Source organism: Protopterus annectens, chromosome 5.part0 (genome assembly GCF_019279795.1).
Source record: "Protopterus annectens isolate FY-2018-M chromosome 5.part0, PAN1.0, whole genome shotgun sequence".
Taxonomy (NCBI): Eukaryota; Metazoa; Chordata; order Ceratodontiformes; family Protopteridae; genus Protopterus; species Protopterus annectens.
Window position 1 is genome coordinate 24,666,939 of NC_056735.1, and position 21,830 is coordinate 24,688,768.

Below are 21,830 nucleotides of genomic sequence, written 5' to 3' on the forward strand. Positions count from 1 at the left end.
TATGAGGAACATGCTCAAGAACCATGAATTTCAAAGCCATGTTAGAACAACTGATAGAATGCTTATAAAAGGCATTACTTTCTTTCTTAATACTAACCTCATATAGATGTTCATATATTCTTTTTCGCAGGGTCCTTTCTGTCTTTCCTACATAAAACCCAGAGCAAGCCTCACAAATACTTTTGAGTGATTGAATTCTGCGAAATACTTTGCAAAATAACTTTCTCTTGGGCACTGTAATACTCTCGAAATTATTGCACTGTAAAGTAATTTGTCATCATTTTAAGAAACACTTCAAAGTAACTGCATCCTGTGAGTAAACAGTACACAGCACACTGAAACACTTCTAAAATGGCTGTACTTTGCTAATTAATTCTTTACAGTGCAAGAAACACTCTGTAATAGGGGCACCTTGCTAGTAGACACACCCAGCACAAGAAACTTTTCAAAATGGCTGTATTTGACTGCACTTCATGAAATAGTTGCACTTTGCACACAGTAAACTCTTTGGAATGAATGCATAGTAATAAATACACACTGTAAGCACTTTTACACACTTAGTGATGTTTTGAATAACTCTAATTATGCTACGCAGAGCTTTAGTTAATGTGAAATAACTGTTTATGCCAAAACACTGTAATTTGCCAAAAAACATGCAGTTGCCTTGCCTTATTTATGCTTAATATGCCCTTTATTATATTTGTTTTGCCCATGTAATCTCTTTTCTTGTGCTCGTTTTGCTATAAACATGCTCGTTTAGCAATTCTGAGGTGACTCTGAAACTCTTATGTACTTTTCTGGTAATCGTTTTATCAGATATCTTAACTGTGAACATTTTTCTCAATTAACAAACTTTTTATGCCTTTTTCTGTGCTATTCATTTGCTTAGTAATGCATTTTGTGCTCTTGTAATGCTCCGTTTTACCTCTTTTAACAAAATAATAATTTGTGCAAGTTTTCATCACCTTTAACTTATTTCTGGTCCTTTTCTTACTCTTGTTTCTCTTACGTTGCCTTCATCTTTGCTTCTGTAATTCATATCTCTGAAATGCAGTCTCTGGAATCCCGGTTCTGGCACCATGTCATTCATCTCACTTGTCCTGTCAGGATGGAATAGACGAACATACGTGGGTTATGTTCAAGCAATATTATTATGTACAAACACATCAGGAAATGAGGTAAATAACTTTAACTTAGATAAACTTATAAACAGACTGACTCTCTCTCTCTCTCTCTTATACATGTTCCCTCTCTGGCTGCACTCCCAAAATGGCAGTGTAGCTAACATGTGCTTGCTATTTATATGCACGTTCAGTCCTTGGAAATGCTTCATAAAAGGTACAACACACACATATTCTACAGTATGGGTTTCCTGGGTTATAGAGGGGGACCTATAGCTTGCAAGGAAGTGGTATTGGATTTTGTCTATGGTGATTTGAACATGGAGCAGCTCAAGTGCATTGTTCTGTTTGACCAGCCTTGAAGTATATTTATTTTGATATAACTAGCGACACCTCCACCCTTAGTCCCTGCCTGTGAAGTATCTGGTCTAAATGTGTGGAAGGCATTGTAATCTTCCACTGTTTGTGTGCTCTCCGTGGCTTTAAACCATTATCTCAGTGACTGCAGAGATGTCAGCATTCTCTAGGGTAACTAGAGCTTCTAGGGAGTGGAGTTTTTTGTTTAGACTCCTAGCATTGAGCAGTAATACTTTTAGATTTTCTTGGTTTTGATTTGCTATGTCAGAAGTACTTTCAGTTTGGCATTTCCTAAAGAAGGCACTATGGGGGAAGATAATATTTTAGTTAATATTTAAAGCCTTGAGAGGGAGTGATGCATACCATCCCTGGCAAAGCAGCATAGACTGTTGACCATCTCCTTCCATGCTGACAAATATTACACCATCTTAGAATGACACCAGAAATTAAGATGATTATTAAAGTCAATCATCTTGTTCCTATTGTGGCATTATCCTTGGAGAAGGTAAAATGCTGCTCAATGCTAGGCTCATACCAACCTGAGAAACATATTCCGGGAGCTCCATGATGCCTCTCTTCATGTAGTCTAGGGAGATACGTCTCAGGTCATTGACTCCCACATGGAGTATGACTGAGTTATATTGGTACTTGTGGTCCAATGACCTGAGTGCATGCATAATGTTGTGGATCTTCGCCCCTGATAAGCAACTGACTGTGACTTTCTCCTTAATCAGCCTGGTGAGAGGGACATCAGTGTGTCTCATGATAGAGTCTCCAATGACTACAATGTTGGATTGTTTGGTGGCTTGCTTTATGGTCTTAGAGGTAGAGGCTCCATGAAATGTACTTCTATATGTTTATGTGGGTGTTGTTTTGAAAAAGTGCATTTGGGGCTGCTGAGGGTATTTGTCATGTGTACTTTATCTAGGAGGTCTTTGTGGTTTAGGAAGGTTACATGTAAGTGCCTCAGCATACGTAGGTCGATATGTCTGCTTTGAATTGTGCATGATGGGTGCAGAGTGTGTACTACTGACAACCTTACTGACATTGAGTACTTTTATATGACAGCTTTGCCTCCAGTGACATTGTGTAAATACATCTCTCACATACCATATCAGCTTGTTTGAGAATTAACTGGTTGTCAGTAAACATGACACAATTTCTACATGCCTCAGGATGCCCATATCCACCAAGCTGGTAAAGGAGACAGTGGGAAAGTTCATATCCATGGCAACAGACCCTTTTTTATTGATTAGACAGTTGGAGTGAGAATATCAATCAATGTCAGGAGTATCCGGTTTGCAACTATGGGACAGTGCTTGTCACTGCAAACTAGTTGTCCTGTGTACAACTAGGTATTGTAGAAATTTCAATCGTGCTTTTACAGGAAAAATGTCACTCAAGTTGTATGAGTCTGTACAGAGCACTGCCAAACACTTGAGGGGAAACTAATATGTAGACCCTGAAAATTTAAGGATGAAGTATGTAGATAGACATTCTGAAGTTAGAAACATATCAAGCAGTGACACGCAATCAGGCTTGGAGACAGGCAAGACCACATCCCTTGAGCCAGGACTGGTGATTTGGCTAATTCAGGGAGGGAGCTATCTTGTTGGAGTGAGCCTGAAGATGACCCACGGCTGCTGGTAGGTACTGATGTTCCCTTAAACAAGGTAATTGTGAGGGCAAAGGTAGTACCCAGGTTGACAGTGAGACACCTCTGTCAGAAGATACCAGACTTCCTCTGAAGGGGAGCTGGAAAAAGTCACAAAGATAGGCTCAGCTCTTAGAACCTACATTACAAGGCTTGAGGAAGGTAGCTAGGGAGGTGCCTGCTTCTTAAGGAAAAGGGGAGTCTGTATACCAGAACAAAGTGTTACTGTATAGAGAGTGGACCCCTGAGGGAGGACTAGAGGATGAGAGAATACAGCAGTTGGTAGTACCCAAAGCCTACTGTCTAGCACTTCTAGCCATAACCCATGACATTTCCTTTGCAGGTTATATGGGCAAAAGCATACCAAGCGATGTATTATGCAGAACTTTTATTGGCCTGGGATTGCAAGGGATGTAACAGGGTACTGCAGGACCTGTGAGCAGTACCAAAAAAAGGCAAGGCAGGAGACAATGTGAAAGCTCCTTTGATGCCTTGGCCTGTGATTCAAGAGCTGTTTCTGAGGGTTTCTATGGATATTGTGGAGCCTCTGAGTACCATACATTCCACATGGAAGAAGTATATCCTAGTGGTAGTAGATTATGCTGCTAGATACCCTGAAGCAGTGGCTCTGTCCTCTATCGAGGCAGAGAAGGTGGCAAATGCTTTGCTAGAGATTTTCAGCAGGGTCAGTTTCCCAAAAGAAATACTGACTGACAGAGGTACCAATTTCATGTCAGACCTGCTAGCTGTGGGAGTGCTGTGGGGTGAAGCACCTAAAGACGACCCCATACCACCCCCCAGACTAATGCTCTTTGGAGAGGTTAAACTTTGCACTAAAAACCATGCTATGGGCATTTGCAGACCAGTTTAAGAGAAAGTGGGAAAAATATTTGCCCAATCTATTTGCTTACAGAGTGGCACCCCAGGAATCCAGAGGATTTTCAGCCTTAGAGTTGTTGTATGGGTATAGGGTGAGGAACTGCTAGATTTGATTTGTGATGCTTGTGAGTGTGAGTGTGAATTTATTTATTTATTATTTATTGACATTTGTTAACCGGGAAAGTCCACTGGGTCAGAAACCCATTTTCAGTGGAGGCCCGGGGAAAAATGCTCCACAGTTAAAGTATTATACAATAATTATACAAGATTAAGTACAAAACAATATAATGTTACAGAGACTCATGTAGAGTCTCAGTGATATACATTCAATCAGAATAGTAGTAATGAAACTTTAGTGAAACTTCAGTAAAGTATAGGATACTTTCAATCCACATGATAAGTTAAGAATAAATAGAGAAATAAAAGATTCAGTTGAGAAATAGCAGATATCAGTGAGGGTTAAGGCAGATTCCTAGCATAATATATTTGTGAGTTAAGGGGGCTTACATTGTATTTCACAGGTACAGCTGGGATTGTTTAAAAAGTGGGTTTTGAGAGCAGTTTTAAAGGCCTTGAGTGAGTTAAGCTGGGTAATTGAAGAGGGAGGTTATTCCATAGTCTGGCAATGCTATATGAATATAGGCATTGTCCTGATCTTCTATTGGGTCTATCTACATTTAGAAGGGTTTTATCTGAGGAGCGGAGGGCTTGAGTAGGTGTGTACATGAGGAAGACAGAGTGTAGTGCAGGACAGCTGTCAGGTTGGAAAATTAGCTTATGAGCAAATGGTAATTGTATATAGCAGAGGTGATGCTGAAATTCTAGCCAGGACGGTTGTGATAGCATTGCAGTGGTGTGTGAGGTTGGGCATGTTGGAGGCAAATTTTGCTACTTTGTAGTAGCATGATCGCAGCTTATTACTGAAGGATGTATCGAGGTTGGTGAAAATGGGGCTTCCATACAAGAGGGATGGGATAAGTAAAGTGTTAGCTAGTTTTATCTTTGTTTATCTAGATAAAGTTTATGATGGTATAGTTTGACCAGTTTGAACTGTTTTTTTACTGTATTGAGTACGTGTTGTTCAAAAGAGAGTTTATCAATAGTAATTCCTAAAAGATTTGCATATTCCACCTGTTCAATTTCTGTTTTGTTGTGAGAAAAGAATTTGAAATCTGCAGATGGAGGTGTAGATGAGAATAGCAACAGTTTAGTTTTATTTGGGTTGAGCATTATCATTTATCCAGGATTTTACTGGAGAGAAAGCATCTTGGATGATCTTCTGGAGGTCTGCAAAATTGTTGGAGGAGGAAATGATAGCTGAATCATCTGCATATTGAATCAATATGCTTTATTGGGTGGCTTTATTTAGGTCATTAATGAATATATTGAAAAGTATTTTTCCTAAAATGGACCCTTGGGGGACTCCTGTGTTTGGTAGGTATGCTAATTGTTGGTTTTGCCATCTAATTAATTGCTGTCTATCATTTAAGTAAGAGGAAAACCAGGTTATTACACTGGGAGAGCATCCTAGTTTTTCTAGGTGTTGTAATAACTTAGGGTGTGATACTGTGTCAAAAGCTTTTGATAGGTCTAACAGGAGTACTGAGGTTGATAGGCCAATGTCAAGAGCTATATTTACAGTATCAGTGAATGAGAGTAAAGTTGTGGTTGTACTGTGACCCGAGCGGAAACCATGTTGGGTGGGAGCTAGGAGGTTGTTGTTAATGAGGTGCTTTAGTAGTTGGGTTTGAATGCATTTTTCCAGGATTTTTGATAGCAGGGAGAGAATGGAGATAGGCCAGTAGTTTGAGAGATCATGAGCTTTACCCCCTTTGTGTAGTGGGGTTATAATGGATTTTTCCATAGTTGGGGTACATAAGATTCAGTGATAGAACAACTGATAAGAATACTAACAGGGTAAGCTATAGCTGTGGCTGCAAGTTGTAGGTATTCAGGTGGTAAGTTATCAGCAGAGAATGAGCAGGGCTTTAGTTTGGTTACCAATTTTAGAACTAGGGATGGAGGTACAGGTTGTAGCGAGAAGGGTGAGTTGGGTGGAATACTATTTCAGGGAGCTGCAGTGTGTAAAGTGGTAGATATGGTGTCTATTTGTGTGTTATTTATGGAACTAGGATTGGTTTTTGAGGATGAGTCCTTGACTAGTTTTTGGATGGTTTCAATGAAGTGGATGTTAAATATTTGTGCTATCTGGTAAGGGTCTTTGTCAGGAGAAGGTGATGGGTTTTGAATGTTACCTGTGTTAAGAAGGGAGGATACAGATTTCCAGAATTTTTGGGGGTTATTATTTTGGGAGGATAGTTGTGAGGAGAAATAGGTTTTCTTATCAGTTATAATAATTTTTCTTGCAGCATTTCTAAGTTTTTTTTATAGTTTTGCTCAATTTGTATAGTTGTAAGTTTTTCCAGATTTTCCAGGCTTTGTCCCTAGACTGGAGGGTTTGCTTGGTATGCTTAGTGCTTGGTATGCTTAGTTAATCAGGGGACGTGGTTAAATTTTTGTTTGTTTTGTACAAAGAGAAGCTAGCCTGTTTAATGTGCTAAGAAAGATGTTATTACAATGGTAAACAGCATCATCTAAGGGTAGTGATTTTAATGGGGACCAGTTCTGAGCTTGTAGGGTAGTGATAAGTATGTTCTGGTTAAAGCAGGAAAGGATCCTGATAGATTTGTATGTGTGTGTTTTGGGGATGTGTAGTTGGGCTGTATGAGTGTATGTAGGTAGGTGGTCACATTGAGTGTTTGGGAGGGTATTAGTATTGGTGTAGTAGTAGTGGGGGTGGGATACAAGAATCCAATCTAATGTAGCTTCAGCATGTGTGTTTAGGGCACGTGTGGGCTCTGACAAGTTGTGTGAAACTATGGAGATTAATGCTAGTGTTAGGGGCTTTGGATGTTAGATTTTGTCAGTTGTTAGTATCACCTAGAATAATAGTTTCCTGGGAGATGTTTTGGTTAATCCAACATAGAAAATCTTCTAAGAGTGGGATATTTTGACCAGGGGGAATATAGATGGTGACAATACAGAGTTGTTTGTTAGGATTTATATGGAGGGATGTTATAAGGATTTCCATATTGTTAAAAGTGGGGACTGGTTTTGGATATGTATTTATTGTTAAGGAGTCTTTATAGATGAGGACCACACCTCCCCCTTTTTTGTGGTTTCTGTCATTACAAAGAATGTTACAGCCTGGTGGAAGAATTTCAGAGTCAGATATATGACTCTTAAGCCAGGTTTTGGTTATTGCTACAATGTCTGGTAATTTGTGACAAAGCCAAGACTGAAATTTAACAATTTTTTATAGAGCCTTTGTGCATTAATAGTTATAAAGTATAAATCATTGGGTTTAGGGGAAGTATGTATTTTGGCAGGTTATTTGGTCCTGAATTGGGGTGAACGTCTCCACATTGAGGTAATACTAGGAGAAGATGTAGTAGTGTGTGTGTGTGGTGGATGTGTTTTCAGTAAAGGTAGTTATGGGAAATGTAGTGCAACTTTCTGTTTAATATGAATGGGGGTAAAGTGTGGTTTGGGTAAACATAGGGTGCTGTGCCCTTGCCATGACCCTACCTAGTCTTCCTTCCCTTTATGTACCCTCAAAAGGTCCATACTTAGTACCTCATTACACCTCTCTCTTCAATGTGTCTACTATGCATTTGCATAATTTTATACAAACAAAAAATGTTATTGTTGACCTATTAAACTATATCAATGTAAAATTATGTTACTAAGCTTCTTTTTAATGCAACTTTAACTTTATGCATGTAACCCAACATATGTGAATCTTTTTGCTATAACTGCTATTATATCAATATTGTTTAAAATTGTACTTGTTTACAAATGTACTACTGGAGCTTTTCTCCTCGGGTCTCCACTGAAAATGGGCCACAAGCCCAGTTGGACAAACCTGGTTAACAAATGTCAATAAATAAATAAATAAATAAAATAATAGGGATGGTGAGATGGAGTAACTGGTTAAATTATGTTGTAAGTTAGTAGCTAGCGTTGTGGATGTGAAAGAAGACATTATTAGTCTTGAATGTGTGGAGCAGTGAAGCAGTAAGGGTTTGTAAGAGTGATAAAAGATTTAGTATGTGGTACATAGTGGGAGTTTAGAGAGAGGGAAATGTTAATAATTGCTAAGGTAGGAAGTGATGGGTGTTGTGTTAATGGAGAGCAAGTGGCAGGAAAGGGGAGGAGATGTTAATGATGTTTGGAATGGGATTGGTCAGATGGAAAAGGAGGGGCTACAGGAAGTATAAACCTTATGAAAGTGGGGGTGGGTGGGAATGGGGGTAGGTTAGAGGAGTGGAATGAGCCCAGAGTGAAGCAAAGGGTGAATAGAGCGAGTTGGACCAAGATCCCAAAAATTGCTGCAACTAACAAAAACAATCAGGTAAGAAAAATGTTTTCTGGGGAAACAAGGCTAGAGGAGAAATAGGTATATTTTAGACCATGTTATGGTGTTCAGTTTTCCACAGGGGTTGCAGCCTCAAGAGATTACACTATATGGAGGGAGGGAGAAAGGGAGAAAAAGTTGTAGACTCTTCAGCTCGGTGTGCACGCCACATTACACTAGTGAATTACTGTAGAATAGTACACTTATATTGTACCCTTAACATAATTTGTGGTTAAAAGTAACAGTAGTTCAGTAACAATTAACATACATTAAAGTCCAATGGCAGAATGGATGTCCAGGCAGTGTTTTTGTTTTTATCCTTATGTCTTAAGCCAGGAGGTTATGTCTTCGGGGGATCACCCATAGCTTCAGTGAGAACAAGTGGCTACTGTTAAATTAAAGTCCCATGACAGAATGGATGTCTGAGCAGTGTTCTTGCTTTTATCCTTATGCCTTAAGTCAGGAGGTTATGCCTTGGGGAGGGTCAGCCATAGCTTCAGGGAGAATGAGTGGCTAGTGTTAAAGTCCCACTGCAGAATGGATGCCCAGGCAGTATTCTTGTTTTCATCCTTATGTCTTAGGCCAAGAAGTTATGTCTTCAGGGGGGTAACCCCTAGCTTCAGTAAGATCGAGTGGCTAGTGTTAAATTGTGAGCACACCATGCTACAAGGTAAGGGGAGGAAATGGCCACTATCCTGGAAGCACACAAGGAGTCTGTTCTGGCATATGTCCTAAACCTCAGGACAAGGCTCAAGGAGCTCATGGGTTTGGTCCAGGAGAACCTGGCTGGAACCGAACAACAGAAAAAGTCTGGCATGTCAGCTATGCTCAAACCAGAGTGCATGCTGTGGGACAGCAGGTGATGGCTCTTATTCCTGTCAGACACAGCAAGCTGCAGGTAACTTGGGAGGGACCCTTGAAAGTGGTAAGGAAGGTCAGTGATGTTAACTACATGGTAGAACTGCTAGGCAGGGGCACAAATTGTACCATGTTAATATGAAGAAACCTTATCATGACAGGGAGGCCCTTGTGCTAAGTATTTGCAGTAGGAGGCAGGAGGAGTCTGAGGGGGATATATGGCAACAAGGAGTCAGCCAGCAAAATCCCAAGTTACTATGGTGGAGCCTAGGGTTGCAGGCATATGATATAACAGTACAGCACCTTAGTGTGGTCAGCAATGCCAACGCAGATGGGGTCTCAAGACTGGGAATGGGGTAACATATTCCCATATAGGCTTATTTCTCTCAAGCCATGTTTCTCAAGGGTCACTTGAAAAACTAGCTTGAGTCTTTAAAGGGGGGAGAAGTGTGATGATAGGAGGTACTGCCAGCCATGTCAGGAGAAGTAGGGCAGTGGATGGATGACTTGTGTCAGCACAGCTAGTTGAAAATTTGTAAATAATTATACATTTGTGTATCAATCTGATTTGTACAGATTCTTGTGCTGCAAATGTATTTGTGAGGTTTGCTTGTGTTAAAATGTATCAACAGTGCACCCTGCTGGAATGAAAATAAATGTGCATGCATCACTGTAACTGAATTAAATGTATATGTCTTAATAGAGGATACTGGGACAGCAGCAGTTAACCAGCTAACTTAATTTAAAAAAAATAAGGGAAATGTAAATGATGTGTTAAATCATTAAAACAGCACCCCATACTGCAGAATAGGACCAGAGATGGTGGGTCTGGAAGAAGCCTTTGTTCATTAGCTCAGTAAAGAGAGGGGAAGCCCCAGGCACTGCCATAAACATTCAGATGTGTATTGTAGTTGTTTATGCTAAATTCCTGTCTGAGCTTCAAAGCGGGATACTGTGAAAACCTAGGTCCTAGAGTCAGGTGAGCAGATGAGGTCATTCTGCAAGCAATCTTGGATATTATTTTTTACAGGGAGTAATCTGGGTATTGAGTATTCTGTTTTGGGGAACCTAACTAGAAAGACTGCTCATTTATTTCCTTGTGCCTTGCTCTATCAAGTAAGTTATTAGGGGATAGTAATTTCCCTAGATTCAGTAAGGAATATAGTGAAGCTTCATTTAGAGATTGTTTTTCTTTATTCATATGAGTCTGTCCATCCATGTTATTTTCAATATCTCCTGTGATTTGAAGTCTGATTTACTGTAAATATATACTCAGTATTTTGATGTTCTTTTATTATTTATTATTAAATATATTTAAAACTTTTATTGTGGCTGGTCTTTTAGAAAATATTAACCTTTGAGAATGCTTATATTTATTTGGTGACACTGTGTAGTCCACTCCACTTAGTCAACTACTGCCATTTGTATTAGTATTAATATTGCACAGTATAATTGGACACTCTTTGTTAAGGGCCTTAGGGTAGCTGATTGTGGAGTATCTGGTGGCAGTGATAACTACCTTATATCCTGTGCAAAAGGGGGCATAGCAAGTAAATCTGTGCCAGCCCTTCCTGTGTGTGTGTGTGTGTGTGTGTGTGTGTGTGTGTGTGTGTGTGTGTGTGTGGGTGATCAAATCTCATCTCTGCATTTGTATCAGCTAGTCAGAGCAGGGACACAAAGCTCTGGCCACAGAGAGAGTGCTGGAGAACTTAGCTTGGACACTTGGCCGAGGACTTAACCCTACATATGTACCAATTAGGAATCTTATTAGGGCCATTGAGGGAAAGAAATATAAAGAAATCTAGACCCCAGGCTGACTGCATTCCTTGTGTGCTCTTAAGGGAAATTGTACTTGGTGCAGGGAGCTGCATTTAAATACTGTGTGCTTCCATTTGTATTCCAAGTGAACATCTCTATCCAGTGTCAGTGGTGAGCATTCAGGCTCCTTGCTTACTGGCCCATTGCGGTTATGTCACAGACACTAACAGAGTGTATAGTTACCTAGGTACTAACTGACAGGACAGTTACCTAGGTAGTGACACCAAGCTATGACTATCAACAGAATGGACAGTTACTTAGGTAGTGATAGCAAGGTGTGACTATCAACAGAGTGGACAGTTACCTAGGTAGTGACACCAAGGTGTGACTCACGATAGAGTGAGCAGTTACCAAGGTAGTAACACCAAGGTAAAACTAACATCAGAGTGGACAGATACCTAAACAGTGATGCCAAGGTACAACTTAGCAGAGTGGTTAGTTGCCTAGGTATTGACACCACGATACAACTAAGAACAGAGTGAACGTAGCAAAGGATGTAGCAAAGGATGAAAACAGTAGGATATTTAAGAGTGGTGGCTAGGGCAGAAGTGTTGCTTCGATATGTTTTGGAGGTGTGAGTTCAGCTGTGGAGAGCAAAGGCTAACCACATTTAGTGATTAACATTGTCAATGCACAAACAGTGAAATTTGTATTAACTCATTACATCCTCATGGTGCATCTGCAGTTAACTCCTACTGATGCCTCTGGGCATCATATATTGCTTGTTCTTATTTGCATCAATGATTCCAAAATGGTGCTATATACAAGGTTTTAAAAGATTCTATCTTAAAGCTTACACAATGGCAAACTCAACTGCATTAATATTTGACCTCTGTCTAGTGCAGAGAAATATATATTAACTGTTGTTTTTGTGGTATTAATTTATATAGATATAGTTTTCATATTTTCTAAATATCTCAACAGCCATGTAATACAGACAGAACTCCTTAGCCTCATATGAATGCTCTCAGCTAGATGAATAAAATACTGCTGACAGTATGTGTATAACTTGAGTGGCTGCTGAGATATTATAAGTTGTTTACAGAATATTCCAAATGCAATAGTTACTGTGTTGACTGTGACTAATAAAATTTGGTTTAAGACCTAGAACCTAAAGAATACCACCACTATAAAAATAGTTTGTGCTGTAGAGTTTGCCATTTATACTTTCATAACCCCTATGGTTCCAGAGATAAATGAGGACATAATTTGATTCTGTCAAAAGGTTTAGGCTCCGCCCATTGGAAGTTGCAGTGGAAATTTCCTGAGCTCCATTGGCGTGAATGAGTTAATGAGAGTGGAGGCGCTGATTGTTTTATGATGAGGACCACATGTGAAACTGGAGAAGAAGGAGTAAGACCAAATGGTTCTTTCATAATTCCCAAGGAACAGCACAGTAGACAGATGGGAAAAGAAGGATGAGAAAAGTAGCTTGGCATATACAGTGTGTGCTGTTTATTTTAACCTATGCACAACTGGAAGCCTTTGAAGTCTTTTTAATATTAAAAGTAATGCTTGTGTTTTTGGGATAATAATATATGTGTTTTGGTTTTGGTCCTTAGCGTCCGTATGTAATCTAATATCTCAGTATAGGAAAGAGTAGGAAGGGGCAAGGCGTAAACAAGCTGAAAGAGGACAACCCTTCTCACTGGTGTTGCTGCTGCTGCTGCACTCAGGTATAGTTTTTGCTTATTGTAAGTAACATTCATCTGTTTATTTAGTATCTTTTGTTGACTATGGTGGGAGAACTTTAACTAAGGGTCACACATGATACTCAGCTACTTATAGCTTTATTGGTAAGTTAGGAGCTTTTCATTGCATTCAGTCTGGGGATATTTGCCAAGTCACTTTCTGGATCCAGATAGTATATATTTAGTTGCACAGATTTGTAGTGGACCGTCTTCTGAGACTGAGACAAATAATAAGCTTCTTGCTGATGAAATATAGATTTTTGTTTAAAAATATTTTATTTAATAATAAATAAAATACAAGACAATACTAAATATATATTCACAGTGACATCAGAGTTCAAAACCACAGGAAATATTTAAAATAACATTGCAGTACAGGTTCACACAAATAAAGAAAAACATCTAAACTAAGCTTTACTATATCCTTGACTGTATCTAAGACAATTATACTATTCCGTTGAAACTTACTTCCTTAGAGCAAAGGAAATGTCGTAAATGGTTTTTGTCAAGTCCAGGACCAAATACAGAATGCTCTGTCTCACTAACAGATTTGTCAAATTAATATCTAAAATAGTACTGCTAGGATAGCTTACAGAATGACATAACTTCTAGTCATCTGACTTCTAGTTCCTAGGCCATACCCCGCATTGCTAGAAGCTGGCAGCATTTAGCATCTACCTCTAAAAATATACAGACAAGGGCTTTTACTCAGATCTTTGGCAGATGCTGGAAGTCATAAAGCAATTGCATTCCTTCATGCTTCAAAAGTAGCAATTCGTTCACTACAAGGACAATACAGAAAGCTTCCTAGTACAGACTCTGTGTCTCTAACTGCATTGTAAACTTGAGAGATAGTCTGTTTATTGTGTGGCCTATAAAGTAATTTAATTTTAGATATTTTTCTAAAATTTGCTGGACTGATGTTAACCTCCTGTATTCCTTTTTTCACTGTTAAAATATATCTATTTAAACCATTACAACAGTGCATGTACATTTCTGTTCCCTTCCAGAAGGGCACACTGTGGTTACATTTCAAACACAGTACTTTGCAAATACCTTTTCAACATACATGTCTATACAAGCAGTTTGATATACACATAACATACAGTTCTAATACATTTGCAACACTAGCATCTTGTATAAATCATTTTGATATTCACCAATGATATATAATTATTTACAAAATTCCAGCTAGCCGTGCTGGCAGTATCTCCTTTCATCACACTTCTTCCCCACTTTGAAGACTTAAGCTAGTTTTTGAAAAGAACCTTGAAAAACACTGCTTCAGACGGATGAGCCTGTCTGGAAATACATTGCCCCATTCCATATCTTGAGATTCCAGCTGCCTTGGCATTGCTGATCCCAGTACAGTGCTGCACTGCCATATCATATGCCTGCAACCCTAGGCTCTACCATAGTAACTTGGGATTTTGCTGGATGATTTGCTGTAGCTATAGATCCCCCTGACACTTCTGTTGGTTTTTACTGCAAATTCTTAGCACCAGGGCCTCCCTATCATGGTAAGATTTCATGGTGTTAACATGATACAATTCTTGCCCCTGCCTCCTGCCTAGCAGTTTTACCATATAGTTAACATCACTGACCTTCATTACCAATTTGAAGGGATCTTCCCAAGCTGCCTGCAGCTTGTTGTGTCTGACAGGAATGAGAACCATTACCTGCTGTCCTACAACATATTGTCTAGCTCGAGCATTCCTGTCATACCAGACCTTTTTCTCCTGTTGGGTTTCTGCCAGGTTCTCCTGGACCAAGTCCATGAGTTCCCTGAGCTTTGTCCTGAGCTTTAGGACATATGCCATAACAGAATCCTTGTGGGATTCACACTCACTCTCCCACTCATTGTGAATAAAATCTAGAGGTCCCCCACCCTATGCCCATACAGCAATTCAAAGGATGAGAAACCTGTGGATTCCTGGGGTACATTTCTGTAAGCAAACAACAGATGGGGCAAATATTTGTCCCACTCCCTCTTAAAACTGTTCTGCAAATGCTGGTAGCAGGGTCTTTAGTGTAAAATTTCATCTCTCCACATGGCCATTAGTCTGGGGGTGGTATGGGGTGGTCTTTAGATGCTTCACCCCACAGTGCTCCTGCAGACAAGCCAGCAGGTCTAACATGAAATTGGCACCTCTGTCAGTCAGTATTTCTTTGGGAAACCTACCCTGCTGAAAATCTCTAACAAAGCATTTGCCACCTTTTCTGCCTCAATGTAGGACAGGGCCACCGCCGCAGGGTATCTGGTAGCATAATCTATTACCACTAGGATATACTTTTTCCCTGTGGAACTTGGGGTACTCAAAGGCCCCACAATATCCATAGCTACTTTCTGAAATGGATCCTCAATCACAGCCAAAAGCATCAAAGGATCTTTCCCCTTGTCTCCTACTATGCCTACGTTTTGGTACTGCTCACAGGTCCTGCAGTACCCTATTATATCTCTGGAAATCCCAGGTCAATAAAAGTTCTGCATAATACATCTCTTTGTACACTTTATGCCCATATGACCTGCAAAGGGAATGTTATGGGCTATGGCTAGAAGTGCCAGGTGATAGGCTCCTGGCATACCAACTGCTGTACTCTCTCACCTTCTAGCCCTCCCTAAGGGGTCCACTCTCTGTATAGTAACCCTTTGTCCCATTATACAGATTCCCCCTTTCCTTGAGAATCAGGTGCCACCCTAGCTACCTGCCTCAGGCCTTGCAATGTAGAGTCTGAGAGCTGAGCCTGTCTCAACTCTCTCCTTGTAACTCTTACCAGCTCCCCTTCTACAGGATGCCTGGCATCCTCTGACAGTGGTGCCTCACTGTCAGCCTGGGTACTACTACTCCCCTCTACCTTTGCAGTCACTCTGTCCAAGGGATCATCAGTACCCACAAGCAGCTATGGCTCACCTTCAGTTTCACTACTACAGAGTAGCTCCCTCCCTGAAGTAACTACCTCACCAGTCCTGGATGCAAGTATGCAGTCTGTCTGTGTCTCCCCCAGGCTACCAGACCCACATGCTTATCTCCTAGCCTGACTGCATGTAACTGCATAAGCACATGGTACTGCCTCATCCAAATCTTTCCCTATCAGGACATCTGCAGGATGTTAGTTTAGTACCCCTGTTGCCTCAAGACAACCTACTATTTTCATTTTGTCTTTCCCATTTACTGGTTCCCTCAACTTTGGTTCCCCACCTTACCTCCGTGGACATCTGTATGACACATGGCCCCACTGGTTGCATTCAAAACATTTAACCCTAGCTCCTGGATGTGTACCTGGACTAGTGGCTTCCTCTGCTACTGGCAGATTCTGTTGTGGTAGTCTGTGCTGCCCACCATGTGTTCCTTTAGACCCATGAGCAGTACTGGGGGTCCCCTTCCTATGCAGGGCTGCCCTGCTTGCCAGGTATAGGTCTCCCTTCTTCCCCAACTCATCTGAAGTAGCACATTATCTATCAGTTAACCAGATCCTCATGTCCTCGGGCAAAGTGCTAAGGGCCTGTTCCCTCACCAAAAGGTCTACCAGCCCTTCAGAAGTGGTGACCTGACATCCACTCACCCAACTATGGAAATAAGTGCTCAGTTCAGCAACATCATCCGCCTTGTGTCTATGCTCACTAAACTTTTTCCTATATCTTTCAGGTGTTAGCTTAAACAGTTCTAAAAGACATTTCTTAACAGCAGAATAATCAAAACATGCAGCATCAGACATTTTAGATACAATAGTTACAGCTTTATCATGGAGTAAGGGGGTCAGGAACCGTACCCAGAGCCCTCGGTCAACTTCATACTGTCTACATACCCTCTCAAACATATGAATGAAGCTATCAAAATTATCCCCCTCATTTAAACTACGGAAGAAATATACTGACCTTTTGTGCTTCTCGGGTCCAGTTACTCCCTTCCCCATTACCTCCATGACTCTGGTGAAGAGTCAGCATCTCCTTCTCATGCTGCCTCTGCCTCTCTTGTTCCTCAGCTTGCAGACATAACAGTTTCCCGTTCTTAGCCTGTAGACTCCTAAGTCTCTCAGCTGCTTCTAATTCCACATGTCTGGCCTCCAACTCAAGTCTCTTTAGCTCCAGCTGGATTTTTAAGCCCACTGCAGAAAGGTAGAGCTGTCCATTCTCCGAGGGAATTACATCTCCACTGCCAGTTTGATCATCCTCCTGGTTGCGGGGTTCTGATGCAGTTGTAACCAAGGATGCAATCAGGTCTGCCTTAGTTAGGTTTCCATGCATCAGTCCCCTAGCCTGTCACATCTCAGCCAGCTGGCTCCATGTCAGCTTTCCATACTCCTCTGCTGACATGCTGCCTGCTCACCCAGACTAACTAAGATAAAAGAAAAAAAAAACAATTGTGATCTGAACTCTGAGTATTCACTGCGTGGCTGTTTTTAGAGTACAAAGCACCTTCAAAGCTCACTGTACACAAGCTACAGGATTCACTCTACCCACACCACTACAACCCAATTAGTATTTGACAACTAATTAATATGTGATGTGGATATCCCACTACTGCCACCAATTAATATGTGATGCCTGTTCCCTGACCCAGCAATCAAGAAGCCTCAGTCCTGACCACTAACACCAGAGAGGGCATCTCATATATGAGGAAAGGATAACAAATACACACAGTAAAGTGCAATTTCCCTTAAGAGCACACAGAGATCACAGTCAGTCTGGGACTGGTTGCTCCCTTCCTCCCCATGTCCCCAATAAGACTCCCTACTGGCACAGCTATAGGGTCTAGATCTCAGCCTAGTGGGCAAGCTAAAATCGCCAGCAACATCTTTGTCCAGTCAGTGCTTTGTGTCCCTGCCCAAGTAGCTGACACAGACACACACACACACTTTGAGATAAGAGTTTACACAACCACACAGACACTTCTGGGGAAGGCTGGCACAGGTTATCCAGCTGTGCCCCTTTAACCCAGACTATACAGTAGTACCAGCTGCCACCACCCACTAATAATCAGCTACTCAAAGGCCTTTAAAAGGGTGTCCAATTATTACTGTGCAATATTATTATCCAATTGGTAGATGTGGCTAAACAGTCTCAAGCTTTATTAGAGTGACCTGGTATAGGTTCCTTATATACATGCAATGTACTCTTAGAGCTTAACTTATCTCTACACAAAACCAGCCACAGTTAAAAGGTTTTACAATATTTAATAATAAATAATTAAAACCACAAGACAATACTTTCTACTACTCAGTCAGTGCTAGTCAAGAGTTCAGAGATCACACAGAAATACTTAAAATAAATCAGTAGTGCAGTTCTGACATAACAGCAAAACACTTAGTTTAACCTTTTCTAATTCCTAGCTACGTCTAGGAGAAAACACAGTTCTAACATACTACTTACATAAAGAGAGCAGGCAGTGCTGTGAGTTGGATGTTCAGACAAAAATGCATAATAATCTCTGGTTCTCACTGTTTAAATTGAAACTGCAGTTCTGCTAAAACATTACATCATTTCACACTTTCCTGGTGTTCCCAGGCTGATAGAAACTGCATTTACATTCTTTTACACTTAGAGCAATAAAGGACATTCCATATGTAAATTCTGGTCATTAACTTTAGCCTTAAAACAATAGGCAGGAAACCTTTGTCTAGACTTTTCGGCACCACTGTCCACTTCAAATGGTCACCACAGGCTTTACTGGGTCAGTAGAGAGCACTGTTGTCGCATTTATTTTGAGTTCCACATGTAACAGTATTTCTTTAAATTTAAGGCAACAAGCCTGTAGTTTCCATTCATATTTACAAATGATAGAATTATCTGCGCAATTCTATCTGGCTAGGCTGGCAGCCTTCACACTGCCAACCAGATTCTGATGTCTTCAGGCAAAGTGCTAAGGGTTTGTTCCCTCACCAAAATGTCTGCCAGCCCTTCAAAAGTGGTGACCTGACAGCCACTCACCCACCTATGAAAATAAGTGCTTAGCTGAGCAACATAATCACACACACTTTCATCTGCTTTGCGTCTATGCTCACAATTTTCTATAAGCTTTAGGTGTTCACTTGAAGCATTCCAATAAACAACTTTTAACTGTATTATAATTTAAGCAATCAGTATCAGACAATTTAGAAACAGCAGTTATAGCTTTCCCAGGGAGTAAGGGGGTCAGGAACCAAACCCAGAGCCCTTGGTCAACATTATACTGTTTATAAATTCTTTCAAACATATGAATAATCTATCAAAATTATCACCTTCTGTAAATTGTGGAAGAACTTCAGTGACCTTTATTGCTTCTGGTGTTCAGTTATTCTCTACCCATTATCTCCATGACCCTGGCAAAGAGTCAGCATCTCCTTTTCATGTTGCCTCTTCCTCTCATTTTCTTTAGCCTCCAAATGTCTCAGTCTTTCATTTTCTTTGGCCTTTAAATGTCGCAGTTTCTCATTTTCTTCAGGTTCAACTGTCACATATTCTCTGCTGATTCTATTTCCAAACATTTGGCCTCCAGTTCAAGTGTCTTTAACTCCAGATGGATTTTTAAGTCCTCTGAAGCAAAGTTGAACTGTCCATTTTCTGAGAGTTGTACATCCCCTAACCCAGACTGGTTGTTCTCCTGGTTGCTGGTCTGTGATGCAGCTGTGGTTAAGGCTGCAATCATTTCTCCTTTAGTCAAGTTGGCATGCCCCAGTCCTTTGGACTGGCACATCTCAGCCAACTGGTTCCTTGTCAGCTTGCTATAATCCTCTGCTGACATCCTTGCCTGCTCTCCCTAACTAGCCAAGCTAACAAAAAAATAAATAAAACAATTGTGATATGAATCTCTGAATGTCTACTGTGTGGCTGCTTGAGAGTACAAACACCTTCTTTAGTGAACCCTGTTTACAGGCTACAGGAGTTCAATATCCACACCACTGAATCCCATATATTGGATAATCGAACTTTTGAAAGTTTGACTGTCATATGGTCGACATCATATGATTGAACTTTCAAAAGTTTGAATATCTAATAAAAATAAAATAAACTACACAAAACACCTACCTGAAAGTTTTAAGCAGGGGACAAGACCCCCTGCAACCTCCACATGGGGGCTGTGCTCCTCACACACCCCCAATCTTTAAATATACCAACTCCGAGATCGCACTACATACAGAAAAGGGAAATCTTCCCATTCTGCACTGTATGGAGAGCTCCATTACAATGTTCAAACATTCAAAAATCCAATCATATGGTGTTGACCATATGACACTCGAAATTTTGAATGTTAGAATATTCAATATAGACCCGAATCCCAGTATGTGATGTGGTGGTCCCACCACTGCCAGCCAAATGTGATGGCCCACCACTGGACCAATAATCAAGGAGCCTCAATCCTTACCACTGGCAACAGTGGGGGATATTCACTGAGAGGGTAACAGGTACAGACACAGTATTTCCAGATGCAGCTCTCTGCATCAAATGCAATTTCCCTTATGAGTACACAGAGACCACAGTCAGTCCAGGGCTGTTTTCTCTCTCTTCCTCCAGGTCCCTGGTAAGACTCCCTACTGCACATCTATAAAGTTGAGATCTCAGGTGAGTGACCAAGCCAAGACCTCCAGCACCCTCCATGTGTAACCAGTGCTTCATGTTCCTGCCCAAGTAGCTGACACACACTCTTTGAGGATTGATTTACACACACACACACACACACACACACACACACACACACACACACACACACACACACACACACACACACCTGGGAAAGGTTGTCACAGGTTTACTAGCTATGCCACCTTCTACCCAGACTATAAGGTAATTTTTACTGCCACCAGCCAGTTCCTTATCAGCTACTTTAGGGCCCTTACCTACCTGGCACACGCACACGCACTCTTAGCACAAGAAATCTGGACAAAGCCTGTCATAATGGGGGGACAAAAGTCCAAAACTAGAGACACATTTTAAATATTGCTCTTATAAGCTTAGAAAATTAATAGAATGACAAGTTTTGCATTAGTACAAATTTGCTGAATTATATGAATTCTAAAGCTCAAATGTCTGCCATTATTTTCTGATTTCAGTCCTCAAAGATTTGCTAGGGTTTTGCCAGAAAAACACAATTTTATGAGAAACAGACCAAAAATATGAGGCAACAATCAGTACATTCTTATGAAAATCTGGACAGCTGACAGCTATGCTCTCAAGTGCACTACTTCTTATTCAAGCCTTGATTTAAAAAAAAAAAAAGAAACACCTCACAAGATCATCAGGATCAGCTCAGCAGTACCGCTTTATTTCCATTATTAATAGCTGGCAAAAGAGAGAGAGGTGAAGCATACAGCAACCAACATAAATACACAACTTTAACTGTCTTACCTGCAGGGAACAGAACAGATGCTTAAATTTCGCTCCAAGTTTAAACTGCCAGATAGAAAACACAGGGCAAATGAGCAGCCGTTTAATCTCAGCCCCAAACGCAGAAGTTGTTCCTTCTTCTTTTTGTAAAAACTCAGGGCAAGCAGCTGCTTAGCCATGAATGCAGAAATTAAGCTGCTCGGCTGCAGACAGGGAAGTCTCTTTCTGTTCTTTTTTTATTTATTTATTTTTATTTATTTATTTATTTATTTTTGTAAATTGATTGTGAACAGCACAACTCTCTTTCTCTCTTTTTTTTTAATATAGAAGGTTAGTCGCACACCCTGAACTTGCAGACAATGCAGAAGTCTGAAATCCAGGTGGGTGCAAGCCCTGACCTCAGTAATATAAAGGAAAACATGTTTGGCCAAATAATCAATATGAGACACTGCTTGTCAAGCCATAACACTAAGATTTTTTTGCAGTATATAAATCTGCTGTAAGGCCTGTTATACAGTACTGTGGCTCCTTTTGTGTCCGACTACACATCTAAGAAGAATTTTATTTATGCATTTTCAAGGTAAAGTCCAAGAAATCAAACTTATTTTCTAATGTGTCTATCCATGATATAAAACAGCTTTCAACTCCTGCCCATATAAACAAGTCATCAATGTTGTGACCGTAAAACATTACATTCTAAAAAATGTCTGTCTTATACAAACATATTTCTTCC

General features: G+C 40.5%; 1 protein-coding gene across 1 annotated transcript in view; it reads right to left on the minus strand.

Moving 5' to 3' along the window:
• Positions 1–21,830, minus strand: part of LOC122802008 — a 259,654-nt gene that overhangs the window by 76,819 nt on the left and 161,005 nt on the right. The gene's annotated exons all lie outside the window — the stretch shown is intronic.